The sequence below is a fragment of the Eucyclogobius newberryi genome, unplaced genomic scaffold, assembly GCF_026437365.1.
Source record: "Eucyclogobius newberryi isolate DKJ021-1_F unplaced genomic scaffold, fEucNew1.0.hap1 SCAF_3, whole genome shotgun sequence".
Lineage (NCBI taxonomy): Eukaryota > Metazoa > Chordata > Actinopteri > Gobiiformes > Gobiidae > Eucyclogobius > Eucyclogobius newberryi.
This window is the reverse complement of record NW_027315945.1, coordinates 13,619,352-13,630,542: the sequence shown is the minus strand read 5'-3', so window position 1 is coordinate 13,630,542 and position 11,191 is coordinate 13,619,352. Positions and strand designations below refer to the sequence as shown.

Here is an 11,191-nt window from a genome sequence, read left to right as displayed (position 1 = left end):
GAAGGCAAACACAGAAAACAAATTGTGCCGGCGACTAAAGACTGAACCAATGTCATAATCAACAAAAAAATCCCTTTGGACTTAATTGGAAAATTGACAAATTTGACAGACACTGGAGTAAATGGGACCCTTATTTTGTCGTATGGCCTGGGCTATTCTCTAACAGGCCTGGGCTCTTCTCTCCCAGGCCCAGGCCTGGGCTCTTCTCTCCCAGGCCCGAGCCCGGGCTCTTCTCTCCCAGGCCCGAGCCCGGGCTCTTCTCTCCCAGGCCCGGGCTCTTCTCTCCCAGGCCCGGGCTCTTCTCTCCCAGGGCTCTCTCTTATATCTGAGGGTGGAGTGAGTCTGCATGTCCTTCCTGTGTTACCAGGTTCTGTCTGGGTTCGCAAGATACCTCTTATTGTCCCATGTCCCTTGTGACAGGCCACATTTCAGGGCCTAAGTTCATTGTTTGGCAAAAAGATATGTTGATGTCATTTAAAGACATCTAAATATTTCCAAAACACAAAGATAAGAACAAAATCAAAACTGGACTTGGTTGGATGTCTATGCAATAGCCTTTTTCAGGATCATTTTTGTTTTTGAAGATGTATTTGATTGCCTAATTAGGTCACTGAGTAGTATATTATGATTTATTTTTTATTATTTTATGAAGTATGGATCATTTTTCTATCTGCTAAGGGGGTGCACCATAAAAAGTTTGAGAAGCACTGTAACCATCTATTTTTTCCCCCTTTTTTTTCTAAGTATCTTTCACTGATTGATTGTGTTTAATAGGTCGTTAACATTAAAAGTTATATAGTTATATGTTTTGAATTCACCCTGGTCGAACATGACACATAAACACATGAGCTCCTAATAAGCCTGGGAGTATGATCATAATGCCAAGATGAGGTTCCTAACCAAATATAGAGCAAAAATTCCAATGTGAATATCAATGTGAATAAAATCGCCATGACAACAGATTCAGAACCAGCCTCACTTGGCTGTTTGCATTTAACATAAAAAAAGAAGACATTAAAGCCGCGGCAGTGGCGATGATGGCTCTCGCCTCCCCGCGCGATCGCCTTCCCGCGCGACCGCCTTCCCGCTCGACCGCCTTCGTGCCTGACCGCCTTCCCGCCTGTCCAGAGGCAGGAAAATAAAGAGGAGGAACTACAAAAATCGAGTGAGACTACAAAATGACCCGGGCTACAGAGTGGAAACGCGTCAAAAATCCTACAATCTCCCTCTCTCTCCCCCTCTCCCTCTCTCCCTCTCCCCCTCTCCCTCTCTCCCCCTCTCCCTCTCTCCCCCTCTCTCCCTCTCCCCCTCTCTCCCTCTCCCCCTCTCTCCCTCTCCCCCTCTCCCTCTCTCCCCCTCTCTCTCTCTCTCTCTCTCTCTCTCTCTCTCCCCTTTCCCTCTCGAGTTGTGTCAGAAAGAATAAAGTCAAAAGAATAAAGTCAAAAGAATAAAGTCAAAAGTATTAAGTCTAAAGAATAAAGCCTAAAGAATAAAGTCTAAAGAATAATAATTCTAATGCGTCACGAGAGGAAATGTCCCATCAAAATAAAAGTGGAAGAGGAAGTGAAGGCATTCATTGCGCCTCTGCTGACCAATTGTGAAAATACACAATATCTGCAATGCACTTTTTTTCACGGCGTCTCGAGGAGAATATAAACCATGAGTTTCAAACAAATCAGACAATTTTGAGTTTTTCACACAATGGGTAGGGGGCGCTATAGAGTAAATTTGTTACATGGGTATTTATTTCCAACCAGATCATAAAAATATGAGCTCCGCAGATCAATTCCATTAGGCGTGACTTGTCCTTGAAAACACTGAAAATTAAGCCTTTTTTGAGGGCGTGTTACGCAGAGACTGTAAAGAATATCAACATTCTTTTGGATATTTATTAATTTCAATGTCGTTAGATGCAAAAGGTGTTGTTTTGAGCTCGATCGGACAAAAAACCTAGGACAAGTACAATTTAAAAAAAAAAAAGTCAAGCGTGGCGGTGCCACTTTGATTCGACATGGCTGACTTCCTGTTTATCATAGAGCGATGCTGTCAGGTGTGTTTTACTCGTCAAAGGTCAGAGGTCAAAGGTAGCTCTATCACTGTCCCAAGTCTCATGTGCCTAGGCCAAAGATTAAGCGTTTCATATTTTTTCTTTTTTGAACTAGTCAGCACTGTTGCGACGGGCGTTCTCGCAACCTCCATTTTATTGGAGTTCGGGCCGAGCCGATCGCATCTATGTCCCCATGTGTGACATTCATCAATGTTAGAGGGTCAAAAATGCCCGAGTTGTGGCAAAATTTGACCATGAAAAACTATAATAATAATAATAAGAAACCATGGCAAGAACAAGATCTACGTGTGAGCCCTTCGGTGGATTTCTCTACTATAGCTCCTTGGAAGTTTGTTCCGGTTACTGTTAATATTAGCTTGCATAGCAAACTTAAAAGAGCCACTGAGAGGGCCCCGCAGTTTGTTCAAGAGCTCATCGACAGGCACTCAGATGATGTATTTATTTATACCAACGGGTCTAGGGATCCTGAGAGTGGGCATACCGGTTCTGCTTATTTTGTGCCTGACCTGGAGCTGGCGGTCATGAAGAGGTTAACAGATCGCCTTTCTGTTTTCACATCGGAACTCATAGCAATACGGTTGGAATTGGAATGGGCGGAATCTACTTTGAAGTGTTGCAGCATTGTGGTGGCCTCTGACAGCCAGGTGGAGCAGTGGACCCTGAAGTGGGGGGTTTAAACTGTCCGTACGGAAGTCTCAAGCGATCTGTTTCTTCAATGGGCATAGGGACGTCTCCCTTCGAGTGCATGGGCAGGTGCTCGAACAGGTCAGGGAGGTGAGGTTCTTGGGGGTCACCTTTGACGAGAGGCTTAGTTGGCGTCAGCACATTGATGGGGTCAGTGGTAAATGCAAAAGGGTGAATAACTTGCTTCGTTGTCTGTCCGGCCAGGACTGGGGGGCCAGCAGAAGGTCACTCCTGGGTATTTATCGGGCCATCATGAGGGCGGCTATTGATTATGGCTGTATAGCCTACATGTCTGCGGCTGAGACTAACTTAAAGAAACTTGATGTGGAGCAAGCCCAGGCCTTGCGCATCTGCTGTAGGGCTTTTAGGACCTCCCCTGTCTCGGCGCTGCAGGTTGAGTTGGGGGAATTGCCGTTACGGCTCCGGAGGCTAGAATTTCTGTTTGCTTACTGGGTGAATGTGCAAGGTCATACGAGCTCTAACCTGGTGAGGGACTTTCTCAGCGTTGATGGGGGGCAGAATGAGGCTGGCAGTATGGTTTTTAGCCAGGTAGGAAATGCGAAGGCGCGGCTTGTGGGGGTTGGTGATCTGCGTGTGAGCCCGTTGGTGGCTTTGTCTGCTATAGCTCCGTGGAAGTTTGTCCCGGCTCCTGTTGATGTTAGCTTGCATGGCAAGCTTAGAGGAGTCGCTGGGAGGGCACCGCAGTTTGCTGTTCAAGCGCTTATCGATAGGCACTCAGGTGATGTGTTTATTTATACCGACGGGTCTAGGGATCCTGAGAGTGGGCGTACTGGCGCCGCTTATTTTGTGCCTGACCTGGGGCTGGCGGTCAAGAAGAGGTTGACAGATCGCCTTTCTGTTTTCACGTCGGAACTCATAGCGATACGGTTGGCATTGGAATGGGCGGAATCTGCTTTGCAGTGTTGCGGCATTGTGGTGGTCTCTGACAGCCTTTCTGCATTGCAAAGCATTAAATCTGGGAAGTCGGATTGCAGACAGGATGTGTTGAATGGCATCTTCTGTCTGATGCTCTCCCTGTCCAGGAAGGATGTGAGGGTTTCCTTCATTTGGGTCCCTGCGCATGTGGGGGTGGATGGTAACGAAATGGCTGATACACTGGCTAAACGTTCCCTTCGGCGGCCATCAATTGATGTGGCGGTTGAGTTAAGCAAATCTGAAATCAAGCCCGTTATCAAGAGTCATGTGGTCGGCCTTTGGCAGGAATTTTGGAGCCACTGTGTTACTGGACGGCATCTCTATCACATACAGGGTAGTGTGGGTCCTTGCGGGTCTATGGGCAGGAACGCGTGGGAGGAAAGGGCCTTCGCCCGCATGAGGATTGGCCATACTGGACTCAATTTGGTCACTGAGTAGGATAGGCAAACATCCGATCGGTCTGTGTGGTCACTGTCGGGTGCCAGAGACTGTCGAGCATGTGCTGACTTGCTGTGAGGCTTATGATAGAGAAAGGGCCGGGTTGGCCTTGTGGTTTCGGAATAATGGGCGGGAGTTCAATCTGCGGAACGTTCTGGCGATCCAGTCACAGGGTTTGTGTCAGGCTGTGGTTGCTTACTTATGTAGCACAGGGCTGGGTAAACGTTTATAGAGGTGGGGGGTGTTGGAGACTGAGCCGAGGATGTGGAGCAAGAGGATGTTCTAACGCGCTTTGACTTCATGGGCCTAGAAACGCCAAAGTGATGGAGGAAGGACTTCTAAAGGATAAAACGACAAAGACGTCCCGTGACCTCATGGGCTTTGTAAAACAACAAAGACGTCCCATGATCTCATGGGCTTTGTACTTCCAAAGCACCGAACGTCAAAGAGGGAGAGGAAGATGAAGAAGAGTCTCCCTGGAATAAAGCCGGTTGGTCTCTGACACAACAACTATTCTAGTCACAAAGTCATATCATGACCTCATGGGCTTTGTAACACCAAAGCAATGGAAGATAAGATAAGATAAGATATTCCCTTTATTGTCCCACATGGGGAAATTTCATTGGTGCAAGGAGTACTTTTACGGACTACGACAGAGTCTGAGGACTACGAAACGTCTGAGGAATAAACTGTGAGGAGACCTTGCTCAACACCCGGTCGGGAGAGAGGGGAGATGGCGGAGGAGAGTGGATCGGGGATGGAAGACGTTCTGGACGGCGTGGAGGAGCAGCCTTTTCTGCCTGCACGTGCCCGGAAACGTAAAAAGTCCCTTAGCTCGTCCGAGGGTTCTGGGAATGAGCAGCAGGATGAGGCTGAAGCTATTGATGTCCGGGGTGAGAGCAGAGACTGTAAGGTGATCATAAAGCTTGCACAGGATAGTGCATCCTTTAAGGAGTGGAATTCAGTGGCATTGTCAAAGAGCCTAACTGTAGCTGTGGGAGTGATCAAGAGTGCGAGTGTCCTTAGAGATGGCTCGCTGCTGGTCGTGTGCAAGGACGCGGCTCAGCAACGGAAGGCGATTGGAACTAAACGTCTGGGTGGAAAGGACATTCTTGTGTCTAATGCTGAAAGAAACACGGTCAGAGGAGTTATCGTAGGTGTCCCTACGGCGACGTCTGTGGATGAAGTTAAGGAGAATTTGACGGAAGTTACGGTGGTGGACGCTAGGCGTTTGAAGGTGACCCGGTTTGGGGTAAGATGTGACAGCTTGTCGGTAATGGTAACACTTGAAGGGAGGTGCCTGCCTAGTAAGGTGTTCATTGGGTACATGTGCTATAGCGTCAGGCCATATGTTCCGCCGCCCCTGCGTTGCTTTAAGTGCCAGCGCTTTGGGCATATTGCAGCGGTCTGTAGAGGGAGGCAAAGGTGTGGTAAATGTGCAGGAGATCATGAGTATGGGAAGTGTGACGTGGGTGCAACACTGAAGTGCTGTAACTGTGGGGAAGAACATAGCTCTGCCTACGGGGGATGCAGGTTTAGCAAAAGAGCTGCTGAGGTGCAGAAAATAAAGGTCTCTCAAGGTATATCCTATGCAGATGCAGTCAAGAAAGTTTCAAGTAACGAGTTTAGAGTAAATACAGAGAGAGGAGCCAGCGCTGCTCCCAGCCAGGGCGAAATGAGAAAGGCCAGCGTGGCTCCCAAGAAGTGTGAAGGTTTCAAGAGTGGAGGTCCCAAGTGTGCGGGTTCCAGAATTAATGAGTATACCTTGGTTGTGGACAGAGAGGATTTTGTACTCTTTATGGTGGATGTTGTAAACTGTGCTGCTCAGACTCAAAGCAGAACTGAAAGGATCAGGATCATTGCTAAAGCTGCAGGAAGATTCCTTGGAACAAAAGAGCTTGATTGGGCAGATATAGAAAACAGGCTAAAGGCGCTAAATGGGAGTCGGAGTGATGGAGATCTACTTTTGGGGAGTGAAGAAATGGAGGTGGGGGTGGTCTCTTGTCCTCGCCCAGTCTAATAGATGCACGGCTGCCAAGCACCGAACATCAAAGAAGCGGAGGAAGTCAGTCCCTGGAATAAAGCCGGTCGGACTCTGAAAGATGCCAAGCGACGACATCAGTGGAAGTTGTTGTTGTTGTTGTTTTATGGCGGTTGGCATCCGAGTGTTGCATTACCGCCAGACTTTATTCCTCAGACGTTTCGTAGTCCTCAGACTCTGTCGTAGTCCGTTGTTGTTGTTGTTGTTGTTGTTTTATGGCGGTTGGCATCCAAGTGTTGCATTACCGCCAGACTTTATTCCTCAGACTTTGTCGTAGTCCTCAGACTCTGTCGTAGTCCGTAAAAGTACTCCTTCCATTGCTTTGGTGTTACAAAGCCCATGAGGTCATGATATGTCTTTGTGACCGGCTTTATTCCAGGGAGACTCCTCTTCATCCTCCTCTCCTCCCCCGACGCTCGGCGCTTCCACCGCACAGCTTCATTCTTCAGGCTTCATTCTATAGGCTTTAATATGTCCACTGATGTCGCCGCTTGGTAGCCGTGCGTCTACGAGACTGGGCGAGGACAGGAGACCACCCCCACCCCCATCTCGTCACTCCGATCACTCTGACTCCCCACAAGCAGACCCCCATCACTCCGACTCCCATTTAGCGCCTTTAGCCTGTTTTCTATATCTGCCCAATCAAGCTCGTTTGTTCCAAGGAATCTCCCTGCAGCTTTAGCAATGATCCTGATCCTTTCAGTTCTGCTTTGAGTCTGAGCAGCACAGTTTACAACATCCACCATAAAGAGTACAAAATCCTCTCTATCCACAACCAGGGTATTCTCATTAATTCTGGAACCTGCACACTTGGGACCTCCACTCTTGAAACCTTCACACTTCTTGGGAGCCACGCTGGCCTTTCTCATTTCGCCCTGGCTGGGAGCAGCGCTGGCTCCTCTCTCTGTATTTACTCTAAACTCGTTACTTGAAACTTTCTTGACTGCATCTGCATAGGATATACCTTGAGAGACCTTTATTTTCTGCACCTCAGCAGCTCTTTTGCTAAACCTGCATCCCCCGTAGGCAGAGCTATGTTCTTCCCCACAGTTACAGCACTTCAGTTTTGCACCCACGTCACACTTCCCATACTCATGATCTCCTGCACATTTACCACACCTTTGCCTCCCTCTACAGACCGCTGCAATATGCCCAAAGCGCTGGCACTTAAAGCAACGCAGGGGCGGCGGAACATATGGCCTGACGCTATAGCACATGTACCCAATGAACACCTTACTAGGCAGGCACCTCCCTTCAAGTGTTACCATTACCGACAAGCTGTCACATCTTACCCCAAACCGGGTCACCTTCAAACGCCTAGCGTCCACCACTGTAACTCCCGTCAAATTCTCCTTAACTTCATCCACAGACGTCGCCGTAGGGACACCTACGATAACTCCTCTGACCGGGTTTCTTTCAGCATTAGACACAAGAATGTCCTTTCCACCCAGACGTTTAGTTCCAATCGCCTTCCGTTGCTAAGCCGCGTCCTTGCACACGACCAGCAGCGAGCCATCTCTAAGGACACTCGCACTCTTGATCACTCCCACAGCTACAGTTAGGCTCTTTGACAATGCCACTGAATTCCACTCCTTAAAGGATGCACTATCCTGTGCAAGCTTTATGATCACCTTACAGTCTCTGCTCTCACCCCGGACATCAATAGCTTCAGCCTCATCCTGCTGCTCATTCCCAGAACCCTCGGACGAGCTAAGGGACTTTTTACGTTTCCGGGCACGTGCAGGCAGAAAAGGCTGCTCCTCCACGCCGTCCAGAACGTCTTCCATCCCCGATCCACTCTCCTCCGCCATCTCCCGTCTCTCCAGACCGGGTGTTGAGCAAGGTTGTTGTTGTTGTTGTTGTTGTTAAAGTACACCTTCCATTGCTTTGGTGTTACAAAGCCCATGAGGTCATGATATGACTTTGTGACTAGAATAGTTGTTGTGTCAGAGACCAACCGGCTTTATTCCAGGGAGACTCTTCTTCATCTTCCTCTCCCTCTTTGACGTTCGGTGCTTTGGAAGTACAAAGCCCATGAGGTCATGGGACGTCTTTGTTGTTTTACAAAGCCCATGAGGTCATGGGACGTCTTTGTCGTTTTATCCTTTAGAAGTCCTTCTTCCATCACTTTGGCGTTTCTAGGCCCATGAAGTCAAAGCGCGTTAGAACATCCTCTTGCTCCTCATCCTCGGCTCAGTCTCCAACACCCCACACCTCTATAAACGTTTACCCAGCCCTGTGCTACATAAGTAAGCAACCACAGCCTGACACAAACCCTGTGACTGGAACGCCAGAACGTTCCGCAGATTGAACTCCCGCCCATTATTCCGAAACCACAAGGCCAACCCGGCCCTTTCTCTATCATAAGCCTCACAGCAAATCAGCACATGCTCGACAGTCTCTGGCACCCGACAGCGACCACACAGACCGGTCGGATGCTTGCCTATCCTACTCAGTGACCAATTGAGTCCAGCATGGCCAATCCTCACGCGGGCGAAGGCCCTTTCCTCCCACGCGTTCCTGCCCATAGACCCGCAAGGACATAAAGCTGTGCGGCGGAAGCGCCGAACATCAAAGAAGGACACTCGTTAGATGAAGTCGAAAGAATAAAGTCTGGCGGTACTGCAACACTTGGATCCAACCGCCATAGGGACAGATGAGATGGTAAGTGCTCTTATCTCTGTATTGAAATTGTACTGATTAAACATTTGATTCATTTTATTTATTTTTTTTAATTCTTGCCTTTTCTTTCATAAACGAGTACGCCAACATTATCTAATTTTGACATTCTGTTATTTATTTTTGTCTCCACAGTTCCTTGGTGTGGCGAAAATGAGACGCTTCAAAAAGACATTGTTTCTCTTACTTGCAGCTTTGGGCGTTTTAATGCTTCTGTACAAATACATAAATGATCCTGAGGAAAATGTCAAAACACGCTACGGAGAGAAAAAGCCTTCTCCAACAGCTCCGACAGTCAACTTTTGGCCTCATGGCCAAAAGTGTGAACAAAACACGTCTGCGGCCAACATCTCAGGCTTCAGCTCTCTCCCTGATTACATTAAAACCTTTCTCTACTACCGCCACTGCCGCCACTTCCCCATGCTCCTGGACATTCCCGACAAATGTGGTGGACCAGAGAAATCCTCCGAAGTGTTTCTCTTAATGGTCATCAAAAGTTCACCCGGGAACTACGAGCAGAGAAAGGTGTTGCGCAAAACATGGGCCGGGGAACGACAACACAAAGGCCTGTGGATAAGAAGGATTTTTGTTTCTGGGACATCAGACAGCGGCATGGAGCAAATGAGGGTAAACAAGCTTCTTCAGCATGAGCACGAATTGTACGCTGACATTCTACAGTGGGACTTTGAAGATTCGTTCTTCAACCTCACCCTGAAGCAGATTTTATTCTTGGATTGGATGGAGCAAAACTGCCCCCACGCTCGCTTCCTGTTCAACGGCGACGATGATGTTTTTGCCAGCACAGATAACATGGTTGGGTATCTCCGCGATCTTAAAGATAATGATGGTGGTAAGCATCTGTTTATAGGGGATCTGATACAGTATGCACGTCCCTTTCGATCACCAAGGAGCAAGTACTACGTGCCGGTTCAGGTGCAGGAATCAAACTCGTATCCTCCGTACTGCGGCGGTGGAGGCTTCTTACTCTCCGGCTTCACTGCTACAGTCATTTATGACATGTCAAAGTCCATCCAAATCTTTCCTATCGACGATGTTTACATGGGGATGTGTCTGGCCCAAGCCGGCTTACGTCCCGAATCGCACTCGATGGTGAAAACCAGAGGGCTGCATATTCCCTCCAAGGATGGCTATGACCCTTGTTTCTACAGAGAGGTTCTGCTCGTACACCGCTTCCGCCCCAAGCAAATATTTCTCATGTGGCTCCAAATACATAATCCGGATCTGCACTGCAGTTCTTCCTTCAGTATAAATAATATTTAATAGGAGAATGGAAGCACTTGAACTCAAAGGGACAATGGGTAGAAAACGTTTTGCTTTCTTTTGCTTTTTTACAATGAAATGATGTTGAGGCTGAGCAAAATAATATGTCTGTTTGCCGTAACCCGACCGACCCGGTGTGAAACTATCAGCATTTTGTTGAAAAAACGTCATATTCTTTTATTTTTCAATTATTTTGCCGACTCACCGACCGGTCTTCCTTAAACCAAAGTGTCGAACATATTCATCACGCTTGTTATCCTATCTTTCATCCTCATAGCTAAGATAACGCACTGCACAACGCATGTGCGTCTTCATAGTCAGTCCCCCACATGCGTCTGTAACGAAACAGACCGCGGGTTAATGACGACAGATTGCCTTGAACAAGTTGCAGTGCCTCTGTCTTTCTTTCTTTGTTGTTGTGTTATGGCGGTTGGCATCCAAGTGTTGCATTACCGCCAGACTTTATTGTTGTTGTTGTTGTTGTTTTATGGCGGTTGGCATCCGAGTGTTGCATTACCGCCAGACTTTATTCCTTAGACTGTTGTTGCTGTTGTTATTGTTTTATGGCAGTCGACTCTGTCGTAGTCCTTAAAAGTACTCCTTCCATTGCTTTGGTTTTACAAAGCCTATGAGGTCATGATATGTCTTTGTGACTTGTCGTAGAATAGTTGTTGTTGTTGTTGTTGTTGTTTTATGGTGGTTGGCATCCGAGTGTTGCATTACCGCCAGACTTTATTCCTCAGACGTTTCGTAGTCCTCAGACTCTGTCGTAGTCCGTAAAAGTACACCTTCCATTGCTTTGGTGTTACAAAGCCCATTGAGGTCATGATATGTCTTTGTGACTAGAATAGTTGTTGTGTCAGAGACCAACCGGCTTTATTCCAGGGAGACTCTTCTTCATCTTCCTCTCCCTCTTTGACGTTCGGTGCTTTGGAAGTACAAAGCCCATGAGGTCATGGGACGTCTTTGTTGTTTTACAAAGCCCATGAGGTCACGGGACGTCTTTGTCGTTTTATCCTTTAGAAGTCCTTCTTCCATCACTTTGGCGTTCTAGGCCCATGAAG

The 11,191-nt window shown here is 47.8% G+C and overlaps 1 pseudogene; it reads left to right on the top strand.

The window, feature by feature from the left end:
- Positions 1-8,986: 8,986 nt before the first annotated feature.
- On the top strand, positions 8,987-10,149 carry LOC140374168 (N-acetyllactosaminide beta-1,3-N-acetylglucosaminyltransferase 3 pseudogene; annotated as a pseudogene).
- The last annotated feature ends 1,042 nt before the right edge of the window (positions 10,150-11,191 follow it).